Genomic DNA, 22,960 nt, shown 5'->3' on the forward strand with positions numbered 1-22,960 from the left:
TGGGTATTAGTCTGTGTGTGTGTGTGTGTGTGTGTGTGTGTGTGTGTGTGTGTGTGTGTGTGTGTGTGTTTGTGTACATACATGTCTGTGAACACCATAACTCCATTCCTTATTAACCGATTGACTTGAAAGTCTAAAATTAAGGTCCTTATACCATGAGGATCCGACAATAAGGAATTCAATAAAATTCAATTCAAGATGGCGGAAAAAATGGCGGATAATTACTAAAAAACCATGTTGTTCACGGTTTTCTCGAAAACAGTTCTAACGATTTTCTTCAAATTTATACCATGGATAGCTATTCATAAGCCCTATCAACTGACATGAGTCTCATTTCTGGGAAAATTGCAGGAGCTCTGTAGTATTCTTGAGAAAAATGGCGGATAATCACTAAAAAACCATGTTATTCACGGTTTTCTTGAAAATAGCTCTAACGATTTTCTTTAAATTTATACCATGAATAGCTATTAATAAGCCCTATCAACTGACATGGGAGTCTCATTTCTGGGAAATTGCAGGAGTTCCGTAATATTCTTAAGAAAAATGGCGGATGATTACTAAAAAACCATGTTTTTTACCATTTTCTCAAAAATGACTTTTTTCAAATTCATACCCTGTATAGTTATTTATCAGCTCTATCAACTGGCTTGAGTCTCCTCCTTCCTGAGAAACTAATAGGGGGTCCACCCCATCCTAGAGAAAGGGACTTTGTAACCTCCTTCTCGTGCAATAGGTAGGTAGGTAGAGCAGTTTATAAAAAGAACACATATAGTCGAGATATTTCATCTGTAGAACAGCTGTTTTGACGACTTGAGAAAAAATCATCGAATTTCACGATTTGCACAATGGAAAAAGAACTCTGAGAACAATTATATAATACACATATACAGTAGTCTGATTGCAGTTTCAAATATGTTACCGCCAATCGTCATTATGTTATTCCCCTAAATTATTCTCGTTTGAGAATGAGGCTCACAGTTCAATGAGCAAGGAAAGTTGTGTGAGTGCGCCACACCAGACTTTTTCCTTATGCCGCTGCTTCACTACGACTTGGTCATTCATGGACTTCAATGCCAAAGATTGTCAAAGTAGAGCTTAATTCTTCGAATATTTGTTGAGCTCCATTATATTCAATAATTATTATAGGTTCTATATTTTCAAAATGAGTGATAGGAGTAGTTGAGTACTAATTTTGCTTTTATTAACAAAATTTTGTTAATAGCAAAAACTTATAGTTTTCTCCTTACTTGTGTAAAAAATCATAAATTGAATGTTCATGTACCTCAATATTAAAAATGATGAAGTTCCGTATCAGAACTCCTTCTGATTCCTTCAAATTACATTTATCAACCTATAAAATTAATATCAAAACTACAACGTTATCCCAATAATTTTCCATAATATAGGCTAGTTGGTTGATTTCCAACCTAACAATTTGATACCGTACTTGAGTGATGGTAGATAAAATGGTGTATGCAACAGTTTAATAATGTATGATCTTTAAAGCACTCAAGAATTAGTGTTGGCGAGTTATACGCCCTGAAAGAGCAAAACATTGGATAAAAACCTGTTATTTTAACAATTACACACCTTCATGAGCGAATATCTCGGTAACTGTTTGGAATATCACAAAATTCTACTGAACAAAAAGTGTAGGGAATTTATCAAGCTTCATTTTTGATTTGTTAGTTATGTCGGTTGAACCCATTGTTCTCAATATATGAGCGTGGAAGTGAAACGCTGAAAAATTCAACTTTTAAACCACCCTCATCACCTTAGCACATGAGTTAGGAATGGGGACTTTTCATATGTTCTTTACCTAACTAGTCTCAACAAAGCTGCAATGTCAAGAATGTTGTTTGAAACATTTCCTCCAAATTCCTTTGTCAATTGGTCTATTATTATTGCAAAAATGGAGATTTCATACTCAAAACTAGAGCTGCTGCAAAAGGTGTAGGGAAATCCGTAAGAGTATGAAATTATACATAAAATTGAAGAGAATTTAATGCCTTATAAGCTCATAATCAGGATGGATTTCTCCGATCGATTCTTAAAAAAAGTAATAAGAGCAAAAATAGGAAAAAATTGGTGCCAAACGTGTTTATTTCAGAAATTTCACACGTTCAAGAGCGGATATCTGGAAAACTAGAGGAGATATAGAAAAAAGTTGTGGAATAAATTATATTATAGGAAATTATGTAAGCTTTAATTTGTTATATGACACTCAAGTCCTTAGGGTACATAATGTTTTAGTTTTATGTGATAAACCAAAAAATGGTACCTTTAAACCACCCCCACCTGTGCTAAGGACAGGAGGTAGGGGTGGGGACTTTTGATATGTTTACCTCTTTACTACTCTTAACAGAACTGTGGGGTCAAACATTGTCTTCCAAACATTTCCTTCTATACACTTTTCTGAGCATTATATTGCCTGGACTATATGTCAACGTTGATATGATATAAGTAGCAGATAGAAATCTTCAAAAATGTCAGTGTTTGTAATCCGTCAGCATTCACACGTCCAAAAACTTGACTATTTTTTATCAATTTTCACTTGAAATATTATAATAAAGTAAACTCTCCTGTATTGGAGATAAAAATAAATCCCATTTCCTTTATCTTTTTGTTTTGTTTATTATTTCTGTTCATGCTCTATGATACAATAAATATTCTTGTGATTTCTTAATCGTTCTTGGTGACATTTATTTGACATGCTCAGTTTACAAAACCCTCTAATCCTAGTCTTAAGGACACAAGATGGGAAAAGGCTTAGGACACAGGAGACGAATCAAGGCCACCATCAATAATTGTGGAAGATCTACACGTGAGTTCAATAGTTATTAAAGAGGGCCCTCAGTGCTACAAATCAATTGCAATTTAATAAAGCTAGCTTGTTGAAGGTATATTTAAAAATCAAACTTAGTATTGGAATTTGAGCAAATATTCAAACTTTTAAGGGAAGTCTTAATAAGAACAATTTATGAGAATTTAATATTTAAGTATGCACAGAGTAAATATTTATTAATATTTTATTTATTATATATGCTCACTTATTAATCCTTTTTATCAGTTATTTATGAGAATTTTCTGAAGCTCATGTTCACAAGATAAATTATTTTATCTGATTTCCACCAGAGGCCGAACTGAAGCCCTGAGATATTTTAATTTTCCATATTTTTGGAAATAAGATTCATAAAAACTTTATTCGACAAGCAATAGCAGGTCAATAACTGAGCTATAGAAATAGACAGAATATATAATGATTAAAGAAGCACGTGATTTATTAATTGATGCTAATAAGCAAAGTGAAACTTTTTGTGAGCTATCTGTGATATTTTTTGCAATAAATATTCTCTCATATTATTTTTATATTTATTTATATCTATTTTTTATCATTGCTCATTGATATTTCATGCATATTATATATTTTTATTTGTTGAATTGTGTACCCTTCATTTATGATCCTGTCTCCATGCATGACCAATCTTGTACTAGTCTATTTTATCTCTAGTATTGACAAATTATTTAAATTATCAACCAACTATATTCTTCACCAAATAAGTTGGATGGATAGGCGATATACAGCATTGATTATTAAATCTTCAGAAATATTACTTTCTCAAGATTCATTTGAACTATTCAGAACTATCACATCTGATTTGGAAGAACATAAGGGTCATAGTATTAAGTTGCAGCAGCACTATAAATAAATAGAATTTATAAGGTACTCTGATAGCAAAGTTAGTAGACAGAAGGTTGGTCACTCATCTATAGTATTTTCGTTGAAATGCAATTGGAGTGGGGGAACTGCTGCCGTGACGTAGGCTGTAGTACAGAGTAGGCAGAATATCGCATTCTTGAAAATCATATGGTGTCGTATAGTCAAATTATATAACACAAACATTTTCTGACATGCAAGCTTTCTGTTTCTGCTTTACAATAATTATTAAAACATTTGAATAATACAAGCATTTTGCCATATAAAAGCAAAAACCACACCTCCTAGCCTTCCCTTTCAAACCCCTTAAGGTTTCTTCATCTTCTAGGTCGTGTTTATATTTTGTAGTTTGGCTATACATCAGCTTGTGAATATTTATTATGATATTTTGATTCTCGTAGAACATGTGTTCGAACACAGCATGTGTTCAGTGCATTTACAATGAATGAAATACATCGAATTTATCGTTATCGGTTTATCGGTTTATTGCGATGCATTGGTTTATCAAGATTTTTCAAGGGTTAATCTGAAATTATAATAGTATAACATTGTCTACTAACGCTTTTCTAGCTTATTAACTTTTTCGTGTCACGTTTTTAGATTCATGAAAAACTTTCGACTTCATTTTATTCATAAAAGTTGAATGAACTTGAAATATTCAACAACATCATTAGAATCGGTGATTCATTCGCTATAAGTATGGAGAATTTTAAAGTTCTAGGTCAGGCCCGGCCCCAGGGGTGGGCGAACCGGGCGGCCGCACAGGGCGGCAGGTTTTGGGGGCGGCAAATTTAAAGGAACGGAAAATTTTAAAATACAAATGAATAAATTCATAATTTCAAATGTGAATGGTAAAATTATATAAAAAAGTTTTTCAACCTCGAGCTAATGAAGACTTTTCTAAGATCAACAATGTCCCAGGAACGTCTGAGTGGTCTAGCGAACATAAAATAGTTCAGTCCCCAGATCTTGAAGAATTGGTGAAGGAATTGCAAAGGTCAGACGAGTTCTACTTATTTAAACAGGTGTGTTAAACAAACTTGTAGGAATTGTAGTTCTAATTACTTAGCAAGTTAAGTAGGCCTAATACTATGTTGCAGTGTACGTCTTAAGGCTGTGCAAAGGCTAAAAATAAACTTTCTTGTACTGGTGATATTTTTCAAAGTTTTTCGATTTATACCGGTATATATCAAAATGAAAAAGTTTTCTTAGGAAAACATTCTCTTCCAATCATTACTTTTTGAGATATAAACGCCTAACTTTAAATTTTTGGGACAGGACATTTCAAATTCGGTAAGAGATAAATTCTTCATGGTATTGTTGATTGAATAAAACAAGAAAATTTTGAAACATTTTCTGAAAATATCAATTTTTGAAAAAGTTATTCAATTTACAAAAAAAATCAACACTATTTTTGGTCATTTTTAGTAAATTGAAAAACTTTCTCAAAAATTGATATTTTCAGAAAATTTTTGTTTTATTAAATCAAAAATACCATGAAGAATTTATCCTTTGAATTTTATGGATTCATCTCGTACCGAATTTGAAATGTTCTGTCCCAAAATTTTAAACTTTAGGCGCTCATGTCTCAGAAAGTAATGATTGAAAAAAGAAAACTTTTTCATTTTGATAGCTTGATCCATAAGCGATCCTTGATCGTGTCCTCGCGCGCCTCTCCACTAGGAAATACTGAAATGAAGTGCAACTAACGGTTGATTCTCATAGAACATGATCTCATGAGCTTATATCATTGTGCGAAATATCACTGTGAGGACAATATGGATGGTGATGATGGTTGAAGCTAAAAATGCCCAGAGGGATTTTGAATTTTACATCTAGATTGTAATCTGGATATATTGTTGATCAAATACTAAATATGATCAAAATTGATTTTTTTCTTAAAAATATCACTCATATTTGGAAAATCATAGCTCAGTACTCATTGGAGATGGAGAGTTCCGAATGATCTCATTCCATTCAGAATTTTATGATCTTAAAAAAGGCAAGAGCAAATTTTTCTGTCCGATCACTGATTTTGCCGGAAATAGCTGAAAACTGGAAAATGAACCTAAAATACGAAATTTTTGGGCCACTCTGTATTAGCACAATGGAATTTTACATGAAGAATTTGGTTCTGAACCTCTCTCATGTATCCAAATAAAATAATAAGAAATCAGAACTACGATATAAATTCCAAGCAAACCCCCATTTTTATGTCTATATTGACTGGACTTTACTGTTCCCCAATATTCATAATTGTCAAATATTTGTTTAAATGTCAATAACTAGTGTTAAACATAATTTTTTAGAGTTTACTGAGACTCTGTGGTGTCGCATCACAGCGGAGACACAATAGTAACGCTGGTTACACACTGGGCGGTTTCTGCCGCGGCGGCGAAACTGCCGTCGCAGCCTCGAAAAAAAGTCAGCGGAAAAAATACCGCCAAACATCGAGCGGCAAAATATGATCAGTATTATCGTATGATCAGTAGCCAAAATAATTGTTGTAGTTCTTCATCGCAAATGTGTTGTGACTTCACTGTTTCATGAGTGTTCAGTTAATTGTATTTTGCACATTTTCCAAAGTATATATTATTAAGTGTTTAACTTAAAATGGAAAGGCAACAACTTTTACCACTTTTGTTGTGCCGTCGAAGGAAAAGAAGACAGCAGAGAAATCGCCTTGCTTGGATTCATTCAAATGAACGTTTTTATTAAATCGACAGCGATATACAACATATTACAGTTTTTTTCTTGTCATCCAGAGTTTCAAAATCCCCCCTAATCTCCATACACACTTCCTTCCACGCATTCCTTGTTGCATCTCGATCCTTAAATATGTCGAGGGTTTTGTCCCACAAAACTGGCCTCTGTTCTACAAATGATATTAACAACTCATTGTCTATTAACTTACTCATTTTCTCACACTCGTCAACCAAAAACACTTAAAACAATAAATAAATGTTATAAACAACATACAAACTTTACAACAAGACACAAATTAAAAGGCTGATTTTCAAAGACCTCTGACTTGGAGCAACTGGGAAAGACGACTGATCAGCGGCGACGGTAGACAACCGCCAAATGTGTTAACGTCCATTTGGTCATGTACGCCACTGCGTAGACAAGAGCAGCAAAACACCGCCAGCCGCAGTGGCAGTGGACGGCTGCACAGCTGCCGCCAACGGCAATATAGCCGCGCGGCGTTTCTGCCGCCCAGTGAGTAAGTTTCCATTCAAGTTCATAGACTACTGCTCGAATGGCGGCGACGGCGAAATTACCGCCCCGGCAGAAACCGCCCAATGTGTACCGGCGTTAGGCGATCGCTCAAGGAGGGGTGGAACCCGGATTAACAATTAAAGACGGGATTCTTGCGGGGGGGCGGCAGTTTCCGATCTCGCCCAGGGCGGCAAAGTCCCTAGGGCCGTGCCTGTTCTAGGTCAATCTTGAGGAGATTAAACGACGATATATTTGAAGATACAGTGAATAAACTGTATGCTCAGTGTGGTTACTCTATCACATTTTTATTACACGTGACGTCACGCTGGCGTTCCCCCCACCACTTTGAATCATACACCTGTGAGTGATCAACCTTTTGTCTACTAACGTTGCTCTGATAGAGTGTCGCCTTTCATTCCACTCGGTATCATCTCACACTGCTGACCCCTTTGTCAGATGGTGGTGAGTGGCATTGGTGAGATACCATAATGTCTAATACAAAAATCAGAACCCTTATATCTATCTACATCTTCTGCATCTATAATTGTGGAGTCGACGAGATCAGTCATGAGAACTGTGAATTGTTGAAGCAGTCACCGTTTGCAGTCATTGAAAGCAGAGAATTATTTAATCTCCTTCAAGAGCTGGTAAGATATTTGTGGTATTTCTCTTTCAGGAGGCATAAAAATAATAATAGTATTGAATGTTTAAATGTTTAAATGTTTGAATGTTTGAATGTTTGAATGTTTGAATGTTTAAATGTTTGAATGTTTAAATGTTTGAATGTTTGAATGTTTAAATGTTTGAATGTTTAAATGTTTAAATGTTTAAATGTTTAAAAGTTTAAATGTTTAAATGTTTGAATGTTTAAATGTTTAAATGTTTAAATGTTTATATGTTTAAATGTTTGAATGTTTAAATGTTTAAATGTTTTAATGTTTGAATGTTTAAATATTTAAATGTTTAAATGTTCAAATGTTTAAATGTTTAAATGTTTAAATGTTTAAATGTTCAAATGTTTAAATGTTTAATAGTTTGAATGTTTAAATGTTTAAATGTTTGAATGTTTGAATTTTTAAATGTTTAAATGTTTTAATGTTTGAATGTTTAAATGTTTTAATGTTTAAATGTTTAAATGTTTAAATGTTTTAATGTGTTAAAACTATTCCCCATCTTCAAACAATCTCTTTTATTGATTTTTTGATTTGTATTGTCATCTTTCTCTGCGCGGTAGTTATTTAGTTTGTATCTTTGCAGCTGGTAGTTTTCAAATAAAGGAAGATTTTACTCGTGAGATAAGGGCTATCAGAAAACAATTATTCCCACATCTAGTAAGTTTAAAATCAGAAGGAAGAAAAGTGATTATGATAGGAGACAAATTGAAAGTTGATGGGAGGGTTTTTTCCCTGGATGACCTGGAAAAGCAAGAGTCTAACTCCTCCAAGAGAGCAAGAAGTGAAGAGAAATCTCCAAAGCCGCAGGAAGAAATAACCAAGGATTTCCATGATCGTCAGTCTGCAAAGAAAGGAAGAAAACTCAACAGAAATAACAGTTTAGATAGATTTGTCATGAAAAACACTGAGAAAAATAGAGAAGGGGAGAAGCTGAAGGAACCAAAAATTACAAATCAAGATGAGAATTCAGCAGGAGTGGAGCAAACAGGAAACCAGAAAGAATAGCAAATTATGGGAACTAGGCCGCCAACCAACAAAATCCGAAAAAAGAATGATTGTAATAATTTAGAAGATAAGAGGAATAGCATTTCCCCAGGACGGTTGGTCACCGAGGGGAAAAATGACCAATACCCCCCAGGTTAATTGTAGGTACTTTGAACGTTCGTACTCTCAGAACCGAAGATAGATTGTGTGAATTGGAGGAAGCACTAGAGAAGACAAATATTGATATTCTAGGAGTATCCGAAGTGAGAAGGAACTCTGAAAAAATCGTACAAAGGAAAAGTGGATATATTTTCTATCACTATGGAGAAACGCAAGGCCAAAAAGGAGTGGGATTCATCATTAGAGAAAAACTGAAATCAAAAATAATTGAATTTAAAGGGATTACGGAGAGGCTGGCTATTTTGAGAATAAGAGTCAGGTGTTCAAAGATATTGAACATATATCAAGTTTATGCACCGACTGCAGAAGCAGAGAAAGAGGAACGTGAAGCATTCTACGAGCAGTTGTCCACAGCAATCAGACATGAAAAAAATAACTGGAAAAATACAGCAATAATTTTAGGAGATTTCAACGCTCAGGTCGGTCGACAAGAAGACAATGAAGCAAATGTAGTCGGTGAATATGGATATGGGAGAAGGAACGAGGTAGGTCAGTTGTTAGTCGATTTCTGTTTCCAGCATGGCTTGAGGGTAATCAACACTTTCTTCAAGAAAAGAGCTGGGAAAAAGTGGACTTGGATTTCCCCCAACCAGCAGACCAAAAATGAGATTGATTATGTGCTTACCGCTCAAAGTGGATTTATAAAACGGTTCGAAGTGACAGGGAAATTTCAATTCACAACGGATCATAGAATGTTAATAATCGAACTATCACAGGATTGGACAACAAGGAGACCAAGAACTGAATGGAACGGATCTATGAGCAGGACTCCAGTGATTGATGACAATGGTTTGAGGGAATTGGAAGACAGTATGCAATTGTTAAGTCAAACTCATCTTCAGGCTGACTTTCAAAAGAGAGTTATAATATATTAGAAAATGCTATAAGAAACACTTTTAGACTCTCACCGACTTCCAATTTTAGCAAAATATCACAGAGTACACGGCAAACAATAAAAGCATGGGAGGACATGAAGCGAAGAAAACAGAAGAATACAAGAGAAAAATTAGAATACAATTTATTATGCAAAAAAGCTAGATTTGAAATTCGCAGAGATATCAAACGATTTGAAGACAATATTATCAACAGAATTTTAGAAACTGATGGCTCCACAAAGAAAATCAGGAAAACCCTTTCAAGTGGTGTAGAGTGGAATACTGGTTTGAAAGACAAGACAGGCCGTATAGATAGGAAGAGAGATGGCATAATTGAGAAGGCATCAGTGTATTATGAGGAGTTGTTCAAAAGTTCCTGTAGTATAGCAACATATAATATCATTACTGCAGTAAATAGAGTACCCGATTTTCAAGAAAATGAATTATCAGATATTATAAAACGACTGAAGAACAATAAGATGGCAGGAATAGACAAAATTTCCAATGAAATGATAAAAGCTATTTCGACAAATATTTTGAGGGCTCTTGTTGATTGCTTCAATAGAATATTGGAAGAACAAAAAGTTCCATTACAATGGAAATTGGCGGACATAATACTCTTGTTCAAAAAAGGCGATATTTATAATATAAATAACTATCGACCAATTAGTATAACCTCTTGTATTGGAAAGTTATTTATGAAGGCTATGTCAGATCGCATCCTACCAAACCTAGTGATTCATCAGCCAGTTGAGCAAGCTGGATTCAGACGAGGTTTCTCAACAGTTGACAATCTACATATTATAAATCAATTAATAGAAAAATGCTCTAAATATCAAATTAAAGTTTATCTGGCCTTCATCGATTATAAAAAAGCTTTTGACAGCTTGAATCATAGTTTCCTGTTCAAATCTCTGCGTGATCAAGGTGTCCCTGAAGTATATCTGAATATTCTGAAGAATTACTACGAAAACAGCACTGCAAGAATACGTCTTGAAAAGTCAGGCAAATATTTCAAATTAAGTAGAGGAGTCAAGCAAGGGGATCCCTTGTCACCTATATTCTTCAATTCAGCTCTTCAGGAGGTGTTTAAACAGCTGAATTGGGAAAGGAGAGGAATTTCGATAAGAGGAGAATACTTGAACCACCTGCGTTTTGCCGATGATGTGGTACTGATTGGAAAGTCGCTGCAAGAATTGAAAGATATGATATGGGAACTGTCATTAGTGAGTAGAAAAGCCGGACTTGAAATCAGTCCTGAGAAGACCAGCCTCATGACAAACGCAACCAGAGGATTAATTGAACTGGATGGAAAAGCTTTGAGTTGGGCGCAGGAAGTGATTTATCTTGGGCAGTGTTTTTCATTTGATGAAAGAGAAGTGAAGGAGATTAAACGAAGACGAGCTGCTGCTTGGAAAAAGTTCTGGTCTCTCAAGTGCATCATGAAAAATAAGGATGTCAGCTTAACGTCCAAAGCCAAGGTGCTTAGATCATGTGTGTTTCCTACTCTGACGTACGGTGCGCAAACATGGACATGCAAAGCGAGTACTATCGACGCAATTCGGAAGTCTCAAGTGTCAATGGAAAGAAGTATTTTAAATATTCACCGAATGCAGAGAATTCGCACCACTACAATAAAAAATAAAGTCAAGTTGGAAGATGTCACAAGTGTCATAAGGAAATTGAAGTGGAAATGGGCAGGCCATCTTTCTAGGCTACAAGATGGAAGATGGACAAGGAAAGTGACTGAATGGGAGCCGACGTGGCGACGGAGAAACGTTGGCAGGCCAAGGGCGAGGTGGAAGGACGACATTGTCAGAATAGCTGGAGACAACTGGATGATAGCAGCAAGAGAGCGAGAGAGATGGCACAACCTGGGGGAGGCCTATGCTCGGTGACGGGCTTAGTTTCCAGAACAAAAACATAAAAAAGACTATTGAAGTGAAATAATTTTATTTAAAAATCATTTTGTATATTGAAGCGTCATTAACTTACTGTATGTTTTGGAACAAAAATAAAGGCTTTATTTATTTATTTATTTATTTATTTATCTTTGCAGCTGGAGCGCTAGTGGTCCACTGCTGACTTGATACCATGTATTCCTGTTGCACATTTTATTTATCTTTGTTCTAGTTTTTGGATATGTTCTGAAGCCTTTGTCATTTTATTATTGTATTTGTCAATTTGTTGTTCGGCTTCCGGATATTTTTTGCATCTTTTTATAGATCATTTTATTGGTGATTTCTTGATCAAGGTAGCACCTGCTTGCTACACATTTCCTGCTTCACTTCTTGTCTCGTCACTTGGCTTCTACCAGCAACTTCGTGTGTGTCTCCAATTATTCTGCTTTATTCGTGAAAATAGTTTCACCTCGCCCTGTTTTACTTGTTTTATTTGTTGGAGACATTTTTTCGGTTCTTTGGAGCCACCAACTTTAAAAATCGCGTAAGTAGTTCATTTACTATTTCAATTTTAATTTGTCAACGTGCTCGTGAACTCTTGTGTGTATAAGTTACAACTTGAACTCTCATCTCTCGTGAAAATAGTTTCACCTCGCCCTGTTTTACTTGTTTTATTTGTTGGAGACATTTTTTCGGTTCTTTGGAGCCATCAACATTGGAATTCAGACATTTAGTTCATGTGATATTTCAATTCTAATTTGTCAACGTGCTCGTGAACTCTTGTGTGTATAAGTTACAACTTGAACTCTCATCTCTCGTGAAAATAGTTTCACCTCGCCCTGTTTGTTTATTTCAATTGTTGGACATTCTCGACTGGTTCTGTGGAGCTATTTTTAGTTTCTCAAGACTTGAACACTTGTTCCAATTTTACATATTCTATTTCCATTGTGTCATTCTCAAAATGGCTGCTTGCGTGTGTCACTGCGTCTACCTACAAGTTTAAATTTGTTTTACATATTGCAGACTCTTGTTTTACATCGAGTGCTAACCTTGTTTAGTAATTCTTTATTTGAAATTGTGGGACTGAAAGTTTACCCATCATTCATTCTATTGATACTTTGTGATATATTGCCCATATCACTGTTTAAAGTGACTCTCAATTGTAAATCACATTTTACAAACATTGCAACTGAATATTTCCAAGACTCAGGAAATATATTCTTAGAAAGATTAATTGAAAACTCTTCCTCTACAACTGGCTGCCGTTTCATCCGCATTTTAAACAAGTTGGAATCTTGTTTCTCTTCTGATGTGTCCATTCGAGCTATTGGAAGTTCATGCTGTCTTCGAAGGCCCTAGACCAAACCGGGACCTTGACTTGGCCCTATTCAAGCTATTGGAAGCTCATGCTGTCCTTGAAGGCCCTAGACCAAACCGGGACCTTGGTTCTTGCATTTATGTTCTGCAGCTAAGTATTTTTGTATCATCTACTTTGTATTTTTATACTGCCCTAATCTATTGTTTTAATCTTTCAGGTTAGGAATTCATGGTTGTTCATATTCAACCTCACTTTATCTTTGAGCTATTTGATAAGTCAAATTGCTCTTGAGAACTGTTTGTCAGTTTTTTGTAATCAATTCATGAATGTTCTGTGAACATTGCAGTTATCAATCCTTTTGATTCCTTTTTATTATTCTTTGATTATTGCTAAAGCTTAGTCTCTGCATTTTGCAATTAGGCTATTTCAGTATAGACTACTGTTATTCATATAACCTTATGGTTAATTTCAACCTACTTGTTTTCTTTGTTAGTATCAAACCAGTTCAAATGTTGACGCTTTGCAATTCAACATATTTACATCTCAAATTTTCTTAGGTGTTATTTGTTGTTAGATATGACAATCCCATGTTTAAACTGAAGACTACTTATTATAGACTCTGGTATTCTATAAACGTTTGTTTAGTAGCCATTACATTATTCCATTTTTTGATACCAGATAGATTATTTTCTACGTGCATTGCTGTTATATTCATAACCTTTTACTGTCACTCATTGATAATTAAAATCCAAATTATTACTATTTCAAATTGTTATTAATTCTTGCATTCAGATTACTATTTTTATTAACTCTGTTCTTTCTAGAAGCATTAATACTGTTTTCAAATTTACTTCATGTATTCAATCTTATCTCGTTCATGTGTTTTTTGACATTCTTTAATGCTGATTAAAGACTTTGTATTTTATCAACCTACTTTTCATTTGGCATTTCACCTAAGCCTACATGTTAATGATTAGTTTTAATACTGAGTTGCCTAAAACTGTTTTGCATTCATTCCAGTGCACAGGTTTTTGAATGCACAACGGTTCTTGCACTCATGTGGAGTTTCAGTCACGTGTCAAATCAATCAAGACACATTTGTTTCTCTTATTTCAGAATTTGTTTTATTCTCTCCTATTCATACAGTCCACTCTTTTCTAAGACTAAATTCCACATAATGTTTGAATGTTATAATGTTTAATGTTTAATGTTTGAATGTTTGAATGTTTGAATGTTTGAATGTTAGAATGTTTAATGTTTAATGTTTAATGTTTAATGTTTAATGTTTAATGTTTAATGTTTAATGTTTAATGTTTAATGTTTAATGTTTAATGTTTAATGTTTAATGTTTAATGTTTAATGTTTAAATGTTTTAATGTTTAAATTTTAAATGTTTAATGTTTAATGTTTAATGTTTAATGTTTAATGTTTAATGTTTAATGTTTAATGTTTAATGTTTAATGTTTAATGTTTAAATGTTAAATGTTTAATGTTTAATGTTTAATGTTTAATGTTTAATGTTTAATGTTTAATGTTTAATGTTTAATGTTTAATGTTTAATGTTTAATGTTTAATGTTTAATGTTTAATGTTTAATGTTTAATGTTTAATGTTTAATGTTTAAATGTTTAAATGTTTAATGTTTAAATGTTAAATGTTTAATGTTTAAATGTTAAATGTTTAATGTTTAATGTTTAATGTTTAAATGTAAATGTTTAATGTTTAATGTTTAATGTTTAATGTTTAATGTTTAATGTTTAATGTTTAATGTTTAATGTTTAATGTTTAATGTTTAATGTTTAATGTTTAATGTTTAATGTTTAATGTTTAATGTTTAATGTTTAATGTTTAATGTTTAATGTTTAATGTTTAATGTTTAATGTTTAATGTTTAATGTTTAATGTTTAATGTTTAATGTTTAATGTTTAATGTTTAATGTTTAATGTTTAATGTTTAATGTTTAAATGTTTGCATGTTTGCATGTTTAAATGTTTAATGTTTAATGTTTAATGTTTAATGTTTAATGTTTAATGTTTAATGTTTAATGTTTAATGTTTAATGTTTAATGTTTAATGTTTAATGTTTAATGTTTAATGTTTAATGTTTAATGTTTAATGTTTAATGTTTAATGTTTAATGTTTAATGTTTAAATGTTTGAATGTTTAATGTTTAAATGTTCAAATGTTTAATGTTTAATGTTTAATGTTTGAATGTTTAAATGTTCGAATGTTTAATGTTTAATGTTTAATGTTTAATGTTTAATGTTTAATGTTTAATGTTTAATGTTTAAATGTTGTGCCGAGCACTCCTTTTAATTCAGGCCTTTTCCCAAGTTATAATAGTAAATTCAATACGCAATAGACTAGAGCCATTATTGTGAGTGAGTTAGCGAAATAAATTATTTTCTCTCTCTATTATGAATGGCCATGACTTCGAGTTTCCCATGATAGATATTTAAAAATTGTGGCTCCGAGTCGTCGAGGAATGTATATTATGGAATTATCTCTAAAACTTAGCCTTCCTGTCACCACATAGAGTGCGATAAGTTGGAAAACAGCAAGCAATGAAATTATAACAAACTACCGATTTTGCAGTTACTATTTGGTCCAAAGGCTCTAGAAGCCACGTGACGATTGGTCAAATTGATTCCCTTCGCCCAATAGGAGACCTGTTTCTGAATACAGTAGTGGGGATTTCCCAGTCGAGAGACCAGATTACGTTTTGGAGGACACTTTGCTAGGAGCACTACGAGAGTAAAGATGTAGTCATTATGTTTCGCCCTTTTTGGGCAAGTTTATAAGTTTATATAATTAGTTAATGTAGGAGCTAGTTTTATTTTTATTAAAGTTTAAATGTTCCAGTAGTGCCATGTCCTGAAAAGTTTAATTGTGTTTCTTCATCAAGTACGAATAATTGTTCTTCAAATAACCGCTAAGGTATGTAAAATAAGGTTAAAATATAATTTAGGGAATTTAATTGATTGAAACTTCAATCAAAGAGTATTTTATCAACAAAGCCTGTTATTGTTCAAGTTAATAATATTGATTGAGAATAATCCTTTTGATTTTATTAGTGATGGAAGATACTTATAAATTTTTTCTAAAGAAGTATAGAAAGTTTTCAGTGATGTTACATTTGAGTTATTGTTTCTGGAGATATATTATCGTAGAGTTTTGCTGAAAGTCAGGAAGATAGCCTTTAAATTGGAATGAAATTTTTAAGATTATGTTCATATTGAATTTATGACATTTTATAATTTATATTTTTCAGACTCTGTTTTCTTATGTGATTAAGGCTTTCAAATGATTTAGTAAATTTTTATGATAGAAATCTTAATAGATGAAGAAGAAAGTTTTTCTTTCCCATGAAATTAATATTAATAAATGTTGGCTAACGCACAAGTTTCCAACAATACTAGTCGAGCTACTATATGAAAAATTATATTTGATTTCGCATACCAAACGAAAAATATCATATAAGTTAGCATCATTTCAATCTGAATTATTCCTTTCCTAAGAGTATTATATCAATTTATATAAAAGTTAACATCATAATTAATGAAGTATTCATTTTTCTAAAAGCATTATATTAATTTATTACGGGTGTTTTCATAAATGTTGCATTGTATATTAATGACACTCTGGCAAGTAAATTTGTTTTAAATCTGTTGAATTTTGAGAATGAAATCAGAACGTCAAGATAAAATCTAAATTGAATAACAGAATAAACTCCTGTTTCAGCTTTTGATGAATTGTAGGAAGAGTTAGAAATTAATGATGTAATACATTTATTTACAGCGGTTCATGTGTGTCCCCAAACCAACTTCTTGTTCTACCACCCCTTTGGTTCCGCAACTTTATGTAACACCGCTTCAAGACACCCGTTCAGACGACAGGTCTAGGGACGTAAGAGGACGTCGCCGTCAAGCCAAATTCAACCGGTAAAATCTCACCGCCAAAAACAAGGTACTGTAACCCCGACGATAAAGCAACGTACAGACCAACGAAAGTGCAGTGTAGTGAAACAAAGGTTCATTCGAGAATGTCAATCAAAAGTGGGGATTCAAAATTATTATGAAATGGGTTATATGGGTTCCTATCGACGAAACTTGTGTTCAACGGGTTTTTCTTTCTTGAGTAATTTTATGTTGAAATTAACTTGTTATTTGATGACTGATATTGTTCGGTTTTGTGACGTATTGCTATCTAAATGGGGATAGTAATGCGCCCCCGAATCAGATGAAGAATGTCAACAAAGTAACATGAAATTGTTGTTTCTGTTGTTCGATTTTAGTTGCCTATGTTTATTGAAGCTGTTTGTATTTTTCAATTATTTCAAATTGTAGTGTTATTCTATAGTATAAACCTATTAAATCAGGCATGGCATGATTAATTGAAGTTTTCTTGACTCTAGCCCATTCACCTGCATGAATTAGGTATAGACTCAGGTATTTTCTAGATGTGTCTGCCTATTTCTAAATTCTAAATTTTGTTCAAAATTATCTTCTTTATCATCTTTTAAAAAGGTGCATGCACACAACTGCGCCACTCTGCTGTCTAGAGATATTTAAATCTCTGGAATTCAAATTTTCTAAAAAATTAAATTTTTCATAACTTACTCTAATAATACTAGATCAATTTTTCTGAGTCTATACTTAATAATTCATTCTGTGAACGTGTTAACTGTCAATATTTTAGGTTTGGAGTTGAATGAATAATTTATTGTTACTACTCCAATTTTTCTGAAGTTTAAATAATTGTGGATGAAACAGGAAAGTTATTCAGTTATGTTAAATCCATTAAAGTGAAAATATTTTGAAGTGCTTGAAGATAAAGTTAGGTATCATTAAAGCTTAAGTTGAAAGTATTCTAAAACTTCATATTGAAATTGATCATTGAGAAATTAAAGGTTTAACGTTAGAATAAAAATTAGTAGAAGAAACTAGCATAGGTGAAAATAACTGATTCTAAGTACTGAATAAATTTTTTGCATTCTGTAATTCCGTGAATGGTGATAGAAATTATTGTGATGTCAACGTACATATTCTGGTCTCACGCATCGGGTACTTGAGTATCATCATAGTAGAGTAGTAGTGAAAGTGAATTTTGAGATTTTAAAGGTCAACTCAATTAAATTAGGAAAATTCGGAAATTATTATGGGAGAATGTCTGAGGAAAATAGGAAATTTTTTTTTGATAAGTTTAGGTAGATCGAAGGTAACCAGAGAATAAATAGGAAACTGTTTTATTAGTTATTGTTGATACGTAGTTTTGAAAATGTTGATGAGTAGTTTTGGGCCTTGAGATGTTCAAACTAAATAATTAGATATTGTAGATTAAAGTTGAAAAGATTATCAAATCATTGGGAATTTGTATAAAAATAAGTTGATTGAGATGAGGTTGTTAAGTCCCTTTATCAGTAATGTTAATTCTCGAAAAGGTGAATCAATTTATTATTGGATATATTTTTTTTAGGTGTGATTTTTGCGGTAGGCATGAGTAGTGATAGTGTAAAGATCTGTTGTGTTGGTGACGTTTCCTGTAGGCTGTGGGGATTTTTTTTTTTTTGTTTAGTTGAGACTCAAGATTTAGAGGAGGACATGGGGATGTCCTGCCTGTGTGTGTTGTTGTTGAATTTAGGTAATCGGCGCGAGTGTAGGTCCGTGTCCAGAGAGAACGGAGCACTGCCCAAAAGTTGTCCATGTAACAAATCAAGGAATCTAGCTGTGACTAACCTTGCAAATTTGTACGGTGGAATTGTATAATTTTAGCGAAAGGCACCGAAGATGGTGTGAGCTAAGATTTTTTTGTATCTAGTAAACGGCCTGGTTCATTCGAGAGTTATGGGGCTCGTCAGTAGAATAACATAAACCGAAATCTAGAATATTTAGTGAGTCTTCGTAGTGATTGTAAGGAAAACAATCAGCGTAATGCAGTTTAGGGAAACCCAGTCAAATGGTTCGTTAATGTTTGGTAGGAAAGTCAGCCGCAAAAACACAAGTAATAATTAGTAAAAAAAAGGGGGTATTATTGAGTTTAAAGTTGCTTAGAAATTTGGTATATGGTAACGGAAATTGAAGGTTTTAGACAATGAATATTTTAAGTGATTAGTTCAGGTATACAAATAAAATAACAGAGAAACTTTTTCGAGTACCTAGGTAATGTTAAAATGGTTATCAGTGAAAGTAGAAATAAATATTGGTACAATACTGAACGGGTTAAATTAAAATAAAATTAACAGTGAAATTCTTCTAGTTGAATTTGAAATGAAAAGGGAAAATCTCTTGAGTTAAGCATGAGTTTAAATTATTCTGTAGTTGAGAGTTGAAAGGTTGATTAAAAATTTAATTGGGGATATGAAAGTAGAAATATGTAGGAAAATTCGTGTCAAAAAGGAAATAGAATTTTTGTTGGGAAAATTAAATTGAGGTAATTAACAGTAGTAGGACCCTTTAGAGATGAGTAGTCAAAAAGAATTAATAAATAAAAAAAATAGGAAAATCTTTAATGAAATGATAAATTTTTTTAATGATGAATAGTAAAATTGGAATCAAGTTTTCCATGTGCATAAGTTGGGATGTTTTGCGATCTAGTAGAGTAATTGAAACTAGTTGGATATGAAGTTCATTGTTGAGAAATAATTATGTGAGGCTCCAGTAAGGTTGAAAATGTCAGTGAACTTGAGAATCAGTAATAGTATAATAGTAGTCTATTAATGTGTTAATGTATGGTAAATTCAATAATGTTGATAATCAGAAGTCAAGCAGTAGCATTCCAATGCTAAGATAGTTGTTCCAGTTGAATTTTCATATTATTAAATCATGCGATGAAAAGTATGCTTCCAGTGTTTAAAGAAAATGTCACGTACTCTAGTGAGAAGCGAAATACAGAATTATTATTGTTGATTAAAGCCTGGCACCCGATATCATAGTTTTGTTTTGACTAGCGTTCTGTGGTAGAGGTTTCCTACTAGAATATTATAATGAAAAGTGTTTTTCTCATGATTGTGGAATGCAAAATCGCGCTTGTGTCATATAGCTCTCACGTTGATCTAATAATGCAGTTCCAATCATTGTTATCTTTGAATCGTAGTCTATGTAGAATAGTATTGCCTATTGAATTGCTTTATATTGTTAAAAATATGTTGCACTCTCAACTCTATAGTAATGATAGTTAGATTTCAATACATTCAGCAGAGTGAAAAAGTTTCATCCTTTACTATTATAATCAATGTGCTTCATATTTTACAACAGCAGAGTAACATAGAACCAATTAAAACTATGATGTCTTTTAAACGTTTTCCCTTGTTAGAGTTTGCCAAGAAAATAACCAGGGACTCAATAAAGTGATTGAAGTATTCAAGATTATTATACTCGGTCCATCTTTAGTACCTACTTAAAAAGTGGACATGCCCATATTGTTTTGTCCTGACTCTTGCCACAGTTTTAAAGACTCTTGCCACAAATCTCAATTAGTTATACATTTTGCTGAATTTCGGAATGATTAAAGAGATTTCTTTTGAAGAGGGCCCGCTTCAAATTGGATCCTACTATCTATCCAGAAATTAGATTCTCCAAATTATACAGAATGCCTCTATGGTAACATATCCTGATTAGATTTCTTTTTGCGTGTTTCACACCGTAAGGAGGGGGAGTGTGCCGAGCACTCCTTTTAATTCAGGCCTTTTCCCAAGTTATAATAGTAAATTTAATACACAATAGACTAGAGCCATTATTGTAAGTGAGTTAGCGAAATAAATTATTTTCTCTCTCTATTATGAACGGCCATGACTTCGAGTTTCTCATGATAGATATTTAAAAATTGTGGCTCCGAGTCGTCGAGGAATGTAGATTATGGAATTATCTCTAAAACTTAGCCTTCCTGTCACCACATAGAGTGCGATAAGTTGGAAAACAGCAAGCAATGAAATTATAACAAACTACCGATTTTGCAGTTACTATTTGGTCCAAAGGCTCTAGAAGCCACGCGACGATTGGTCAAATTGATTCCCTTCGCCCAATAGGAGACCTGTTTCTAAATACAGTAGTGGGGATTCCCCAGTCGAGAGACCAGATTACGTTTCGGAGGACACTTTGCTAGGAGCACTACGAGAGTAAAGATGTAGTCATTATGTTTCGCCCTTTTTGGGCAAGTTTATAAGTTTATATAATTAGTCAATGTAGGAGCTAGTTTTATTTTTATTAAAGTTTAGTAGTGCCATGTCCTGAAAAGTTTAATTGTGTTTCTTCATCATGTACGAATAATTGTTCTTCAAATAACCGCTAAGGTACATAAAATAAGGTTAAAATATAATGTAGGGAATTTAATTAATTGAAACTTCAATCAAAGAGTATTTTATCAACAAAGCCTGTTATTGGTCAAGTTAATAATATTGATTGAGAATAATCCTTTTGATTTTATTAGTGATGGAAGATACTTATAAATTTTTTCTAAAGAAGTATAGAAAGTTTTCAGTTACGTTACATTTGAGTTATTGTTTCTGGAGATATATTATCGTAGAGTTTTGCTGAAAGTCAGGAAGATAGCCTTTAAATTGGAATGAAATTTTTAAGATTATGTTCATATTGAGTTTATGACATTTTATAATTTATATTTTTCAGACTCTGTTTTCTTATGTCATTAAGACTTTCGAATGATTTAGTAAATTTTTCAAATCAAATCAAATCAAATTCTTTATTATTCCAAAATGCACAGTTACAAAAAATATGACACTTGAAAATTGGTTACTGGAATACCTCTACAAGACTGTACGTCTGTGTGTAGTGGTGAGTTCTCGGTAGCCAATTATTATCAATATAATGAAAGGAATATGAAAACACAAGTCTGGGACAACACAAGTCTGATTGATTGTAGAGAACAGAACAGCGACATATGAAACTATAAATTAAAGAAAAAAACGGGATTTCTCAGATCCATATGGGAGAAAATGGGAAAATTAAATCATTATAACTAGACTTATAACTTAACTAAAGTAAGACATAAATTTTAAAAAAGGAAAAGAGACCAGCAGACTCACAGGACTCATCTTTATGAGAGCGATTTTCCTTGTAAAATTTTTAAAAATATAAAAGGAGTAGGATAGCAAAAATTGACCAAACTGAGCTAAAGAAAAAATAAAGGATAGGTTTTAGTGCATATAAACAGAATGAAGCAGGCTTTCAGACATTTCCCACCCCAGGCAGTAGAGCCACCTCTCGACCTTGCTTGTAAACAGCAATACTGCATTCGAAGTCTCTCATCTCTGCAGGCAGATTACGATATACCATCTGAGCCAGGTAGAATGGTGTTTTCAGCTCCACTCCGTGAACCACCTGCGGCGTCGCAAATCCATAATTCAATCTATACCGAGTAGGATAGGTATGGAGAATTTCTGGCAAAATATTATGACTATTGTTCTTAAGGTAAATTAATAGAGATTTTATATACAATTGCCTTATGTTTAAAACAGGAAATTCTGAAAATAGTTGTATAGTTGGGTATCGGTATTGTTTGTTCAGGGCTGTTTTAATTATTTGTCTTTGCGACACCGCAAGCGGCTCCAGGAGAGAAGGTGACAGTCCTCCCCAGAAGAGAATACCGTACTGTATGATAGACTGAACGAAAGCATAATAGACAGTCTTACAATGTTGCAAGCTCAGTACCTGGCTCAGTTGATTGAAAGCATACAGCAATCTTCGGAGCCTCTGCTTTATAAACTGTATGTGTGGACTCCAATTTAAGTTGTAATCAATTACTATGCCCAGATACTTGTATTGGTTTACTCTTTCTAAGATTTCACAGTTGCACACGGTGGAAGTTGGGTCTCCACATGAGTGAAGTTTCATGACTCTGGGGCCTGGATCTTGCTGACCACGGGTTACAATAGGCATGTACTTGGACTTACTCGTATTTATGGTCAAACAGTTATGGTCGAACCAGCTTTTTATCATAGCTAGGTCGGTTGTTGCATTTTTGAACGCCTCATCCCACTGCCTACCTGTAGAAACCACCGCTGTGTCATCAGCAAATAAAAAAAGTTTACTGCTGATGTTCAGCAGCGGTAGGTTATTGACATAGATCAAAAAGAGTAGTG

The 22,960-nt window shown here is 33.2% G+C and overlaps 1 protein-coding gene across 1 annotated transcript in view; it reads right to left on the minus strand.

Moving 5' to 3' along the window:
• LOC120349594 overlaps window positions 1-22,960 on the minus strand; it is a 158,208-nt gene that overhangs the window by 54,827 nt on the left and 80,421 nt on the right. The gene's annotated exons all lie outside the window — the stretch shown is intronic.

This window comes from Nilaparvata lugens, chromosome 2 (assembly GCF_014356525.2).
Source record: "Nilaparvata lugens isolate BPH chromosome 2, ASM1435652v1, whole genome shotgun sequence".
NCBI lineage: Eukaryota > Metazoa > Arthropoda > Insecta > Hemiptera > Delphacidae > Nilaparvata > Nilaparvata lugens.